The sequence below is a fragment of the Berghia stephanieae genome, chromosome 6 (genome assembly GCF_034508935.2).
Source record: "Berghia stephanieae isolate SIO BIC M18660-M18661 chromosome 6, UCSD_Bste_1.3, whole genome shotgun sequence".
Taxonomy (NCBI): Eukaryota; Metazoa; Mollusca; class Gastropoda; order Nudibranchia; family Aeolidiidae; genus Berghia; species Berghia stephanieae.
In genome coordinates, this window is record NC_088365.1 from 19,101,964 (window position 1) to 19,108,689 (window position 6,726).

Below are 6,726 nucleotides of genomic sequence, written 5' to 3' on the forward strand. Positions count from 1 at the left end.
CATGTGGACCCAAATTTCCTTTTAAAGACAGAACCAATCATTTGATAGACTGCGATAGACACCTTTCCATAAACTAGCTCAGCTCTTTTACAATATCAGTCACTCTGTGTGATACTTCTGAGTCTCAAATTCAGCTCACAACATTTTCTGAGTATTATTTCACCAGAATCAAAAACATCAGGTTTTAATTAAGGCAGTGGGGGGGGGGGGGGGGGGGGGGGTTCTTATTTTAGGATTTTTCACGACTATTGACCACACTGTATTTTGATAACAACAAGAGATGAAGTGAGTAGGAAAGTGCCAGAAGACAATAGAGAAGAAAAAATTTTTGCGGCGGTGATGGGGGTTTGAACCCACGACCTTACTGGTACGACAACTCTGCCTGGCTGGTGAGAGCGTGACTCTACCGTGTGAGCTATCCACGATCCCCCGAAAAATGTTTATTCTCTATTGTCTTCTGGCACTTTCCTACTCACTTCATCTCTTGTTGTTACCAATATAAGTGCCTGCTCCACTCACTTTTCTGTATTTTGATAATCATCATTCAAAGCTGAATGGCTCATAAGATGCTCTTGCTCCCTTACGGATTTAAAACAGGAAATGCATAGATGACAAAGCTACTCATATCTTATTTTATCCTGTTTTAGTCTCTGATAAAAATCTGTACGGTAAAATATGAAAAGACTCATACTGGTGCTTTAATAAATAAATAAATGGTAAAATTTATCATATGTGTACGGTATTTCTCTTGATCAAAACTTAAAATTTTCAAAATTGTAATGATTGGATCTATGTAACATCCAAGGTATAATATTTATTAAGGAGTAAGATAAAAAAATTTATCTTTTTCTACAGATAGCCAAATCAAGACAGTTGGCCTCTATGCGACATCGATGGAAAAGATAAGTTTGTTTATTATTATGGATTTTACAATGTTCGCGATACTTTTAGGTCATTTCAGTGCCAGTAAAAAGGAAAAGGATGGGATAGTCAAGAAAATCTAAATTTACAATTAAAAGCTTCCGAGAAAAGAGAAAAAAAAAATGGCAAAGGAGACTGGATACAATAGGGAATCGAGACAGATTCCAAGAGCAATCTATCAATTCAAAGTGCTTAGAATTAAATCAACTGAAAGTCCCATCAAGACAAAAGCACAGGATCCCACTGAGACAATCATACTCAAATGCTGACAAAATATTATACTCAAAACAAAAAAAAACAAACTATAACAGTACATAAGAGGGATGATTTACAGGACTCATCAAAGGACTCTGGCCAGGGCTAGGACAAAACATGGGTATCTAATTTGAAGAAAGCAACCTGGATAAGGAAAACAGAAATGAGAGAGATAGAAGACACAGGACGAGTGACTTCCTTACCCTCCGTTGTTCTGGTTTTTAAGGGTTTTACGGCGCTTGCAACACATTTAGGTTATATTGTTTTTGTTTTTAAGGGTTTTACGGCGCTTGCAACACATTAAGGTCATATCAGCGCCAGTAAAAAGGAAAAAAATGGGATAGTAAAAAGTTCTAGAATTACAATTAAAGCACTCAAGAAAAAGTAAGACATAGGGGAACTTGGAACAAATAGGGATCAGATGTAGATTCCAAGAGCACACCACCAATGCACTTAGTTTGAGATCACCTATAAGTCTCATCCAGACACAAGCACAAAATCCAACAAAGAGGAATACACTCAAATGCCTGCATTATACATTAAAAATAACAAATATAATAACACATAACAGAGAGATGATTTACAAGGAAAAAAAAAATCATCTCCCAAAACAATAACTATGCAGTTGACTGTTTCCCTCCCAGTCAAGGACTCCGGCCAGGGTCAGGACAAAACCGAGCAATCACACCAAGACAAAGACAGAAAGCAAGTTGGAAAACAGATATAAGGGGATAGAAGACAGGTAAGTACCTCCCTGCCCACTGTGGAGGTAGGGAACCCCACCCAGATTTAGGTTATATCAGCGCCAGTAAAAAGGAAGAAAATGGAATAGTAAAAAGTTCTAGAATTACAATTAAAGCATCCAAGAATAAGGCAGACAAAGGGGAATTGGCCTCCTTACCCTCCGTGTGCGGTCAAAAGACCCAATCCATCAGTTAGCTAAACAAAAGTTTCAATAAAGTCATGACATCAATGGTGAGTATAGACGCTACTGGAAGAATACATTTGCTGCAAACAACACTCATATATATGGCTAAATACTTATAAAAAAAATCAAAACTAAATTGAAATTAGAGTTCAAAACAAAACAAAAAACCCTTACTTAGGTACCTCTTTTTCTTTTTGTTTGTTTTTAAGGGTTTTACGGCGCTTGCAACACATTTAGGTCATATCAGCGCCAGTAAAAAGGAAGAAAATGGGATAGTAAAAGGTTCCAGAATTACAATTAAAGCACCCAAGAAAAGGTAAGACTAAGGGGAATTGGTTCAAATAAGAAACAGATGTAGATTCCAAGAGCACACCATCAAAGTACTTAGTTTGAGATCACCTAAATGTAAAAAAAAAACATTATACAGTACATAACAGAGAGATGATTTACAAGGAAAAAAATATCATCTCCCAAAACTAACTAAGACTGCTTCCCTCACAGCCAGGGTATCCGGCCAGGGCCAGGACAAAACCAAGTAATCTCATCCCAAGACAAAGACAGAAAGCATGTTGGAAAACAGACATAGGGGGATAGAAGACACAGTATGTACCTCCCTGCTACCCCTTTTTCCCCGTGACTTAGAGCACACATTGTTTAATCTAATGGTATGAACACACATATATGTATTTATATGGTAGAACAATTGTATAATAATGTGCTGAGACATAAATTTAAATGACATATCAAGGGAGCATACTAAATGACACACTTATAAGTTTATAACAGTTATTTTAAAATTTAAAAAATATTAAAAACTACAAAAAAACAAAAACGTAAAAAAAAACCCAAAAAATCCTTCTTTGCTCTAAAACTATCATGGCGATCTTTATAAATTAACGATTGAAATACTGGATGAATATCATGGTATGAATATTTAATTGTAATATGATTTTCTATCGTTATTTTTGGTGGCTGGGGGGTTGAGCCTGAAATGTTCTTTGGGGTTTGTTTTTGTTGTTGTTTATTATTGTTTATTTTACCCTTTCTTTTTTTTTTTTGATGTTGTATTGTTCATTTTTTCATGCCATCACAGCCTCTGGAGTCCTCGCATTTTTATGAATGACAAAAGTTTCCTTAAAATGACTCGCTGACTGAAACCTGTATAGTGATGATGATCTAATTTTAAAATATGTTTGTTTTGTTTTGTTTTTAAGGGTTTTACGGCGCTTCAAACACATTTAGGTTATATCAGCGACAGTAAAAAGGAAGAAAATGGGATAGTAAAAACTTTTCGAATTACAATTAAAGCACCCTGTGTTTACAGCTTAATCATGGAGATGTCTTAATGACATAAATTAAATAGATGGGTTCAGACCAGCTGTAGACTAGTGCAAAAATCCACTGACCAAGGGAGGGCCGTCATACTGTCATAATTAGAGTTCAATACACCGTTACCGAGAGAGCATTCATAATTATCAAACAACAAACATTTCAAGACTCAAAAATGAAATAAAAATCTTACCATCTAATACAATTTTAGGTATTATGATACTTCTCCATTATATTATATTATATTATATTATATTAATATTAGTATTATTTTTCTTCTCCGTCGTCTTTTCCTTGTTTTGGTTTCATCATAGTATTTTCTAATCAAAGGCTCATTTTTATTTTATCTATTGACATTATGTACAACCCTGATCAACAAACAATTCTTCCTATTCCAATGATTTGGTTTTTCTTCTGATAAAAAAGGGTATCAAGTAAAACAGTAAAAAACATGCAAACTTCAATTGTAACATCCTTATTCAATTATCGAATCCAGGCAATTTTTTCTAAAGAAAATTAGTTAAAAGCATAACACATAAGTGTGAAACCTTTCAATACCTTAATAACTTAACCATTATATTATTGCTAAAAGGAAGGGATTTCAAAAAAAGAATAACTGAGTAAAGGGCTGAACTTCTTGCTCAAGAAATGGAATTTGAAACTATGACATCAGAAGGAAAGTGCACTGCCCGATCTACTATGCCAACCATCCCCCCCCCCCCCCACACCCTCCTCTCAGATAATTGAATTTAGCCATGAAGATGTACTTGTAAAAGTAAAGCAAACATAATGCATTCAAATCACTCCATTGTTATTTAAGATGGATATATGTAAAGATGTAAAGTTTTTCCTTTCTGCTTTTGCCATGTACTGTTGCATCTTTCGGCATCAGATTTTACCCTACACCTGGAACAAGAGAATACAAAAGGTTGGACATGGATTCATCATCAACAGATTGGCTAAAATGTTTGAAATTCAACCAATATTATACCATAAAAATACTACATTCCTTCAACCATTGTCATCCTTTAAATAATTATTTTGAATAATATATATGCAAATAATACCATAAAACAGTTAAAATCTTGCTTCAAAGCATCTCACTTACTGCACAACCTTAATTATGACCAACTTTTTGCCCAGATTGGAATTTTCATCCATCAATGCAAAGGTAAGCTCAGTCTAAATGAAAGCAGAATATTGAAATTATTCCGATTGAACCGAATTGAAGAATAAAATTGAATATATGACAATCAACTGATCAACCTTTTAAAATACCCTGTAACATTGATATATATATATATATATATATATATATATATATATAATATATATATATATATATATATATATATATATATATATTATATATATATATATTATATTATATATATATATATATATATAAAGGGTCACAACCTATTCAATAAATCAAACTACCTAAAGTCAATCAGGGACTTCATTAAAAGCTTATTTGCCACAAACAGCTAATAAAACATTGGCTGTTTACGGGAAAGAATCCGAATTTGAAGAAAAACAATTTCTATAAACCCAAAATGTATGATTTTCATCTTTATTAATTTATATAAATTGTCACTTAAAAATACTTTAGAGATTGTGTGGTGTAGATAAAATTTGGACATAAATTAATTTATGACTATAATAACCACATATTCTCTAATTTCAATCTAAAATTTAACTTTAAAAATTCAAATCTGAAGCACCAAATCTGAAATTTTCCTAAATTTGACCTCCAAAATTTTTTTATATAAACCGATTAAATCTGCAAAAGTGGCTGTTCTGTGAAAAACCCATGTTCCTAATCACTGATAAATATTTGGAAACTCTCCATTTTAAGAATTACTATTTGATTCTTCAGTTTCTTCTTCCATTAAGGCCAAAGCTTCAGGCTGAAGATTGTATGGCCCTCTTTTCAATAACAGGGATTTTTAGAGGGAAGCAGGGAGCGATTTTTTAAAGTCATCAATCGAAAGGGCTTGTTTACAAGTGGTTGGTAGGGAGTTCCAATGTCGCATGGTGGAGGGGAAGAAAGAGTAAAGATGATGGTTTGTTCTGAGTGGGGGATTTCAAAATTAAATGCTGAATTTCTTGTTTTGTTGTTGTTATGTTTCAAATGGCTAGTTGGAATTTAGAGTTTTACGTTTTGTGCTTTGTGGAATACCAGGAGTTTGTTGATGGAGCGTCTTTCATGTAGAGGTTTCCATTGGAGATCCCCGTTTTTATTTCTTTGTACAAGAGGTTGACATCTGCAAACAATTTCAACATAGACCCCGGTTGAAGACCTTTTGGCATGTCATGGATGTAAATGAGAAAGAGGAGTGGCCCGAGAACAGTGCCTTGCAGTACTCTAATCTGACTCACCTTCTGTCGTGTTTGACTCTTTACCTTCGACAATTACTTTACATTAAATTATTTTACTTACAAATTAGTCTTCACTACAGTATTCATCATCATAATTCTGTAATTTTTACATCATTTCTATAATATTGTATTTCTATTGTAATAAATACTAAACTCCATGTACCTATAAAGTAGTTCTACAATACACCAATAACTACAATTCACTCTTGTTTTATACAACAAATTGATATTTGCCCTATAAAAATACTCCTCTTAATCATCATATCTATTCAATTCCTAAAGGTATGCAAATAAATCTGAATAAACTTTACTCCATTCCTTAATAACTCGGTCATCTCATCGTAATGTACAAATTAAAAGGCACATTATAGGAAGGTAAGTAAAAGAACGAATGCTCTAAAAATCATACACGTCACTGACCATGTTTTATGTTTATGTTTTTACGGGTTTTACGGCGCTTGCAACACATTTAGGTTATATCAGCGCCAGTAAAAAGGAAGAAAATGGGATAGTAAAAAGTTCTAGAATTACAAATAAAGCACCCAAGAAAAAGTAAGACAAAGGGGAACTGGGAACAAATGTAGATTCCAAGAGCACACTATCAAAGTACTTAGTTTGAGATCACCGAAAAGTCTCATCCTGACAAGCACAAAATCCAACAAAAAGGAATACACTCAAATGCTTACATTATACATTAAAAATAACAAATATGATAATACATAACAGAGAGATGATTTACAAGGAAAAAAATATCATCTCCCAAGACAATAACTATGCATTTGACTGTTTCCCTCCCAGGCAGGACTCCGGCCAGGGCCAGGAAAAAAAAAAAAGTAATCTCATTCCAAGACAAAGACAGAAAGCATGTTGGAAAACAGATATGAGGGGATAGAAGACACAGTATGTACCTC

The 6,726-nt window shown here is 33.6% G+C and overlaps 1 protein-coding gene across 2 annotated transcripts in view; it reads right to left on the reverse strand.

Annotated features, from left to right (window-relative positions):
* Positions 1-5,462: 5,462 nt before the first annotated feature.
* Positions 5,463-6,726, reverse strand: part of LOC144974616 (uncharacterized) — an 11,367-nt gene continuing 10,103 nt past the window's right edge. Inside the window, exon 7 of one of the 2 annotated variants that reach the window (XM_078917655.1) lies at positions 5,463-6,726. This exon is cut by the window's right edge and continues 937 nt beyond it. The gene's annotated coding sequence lies outside the window, so the exon portion shown is untranslated. The other variant, XM_078917656.1, reaches the window with a different exon arrangement.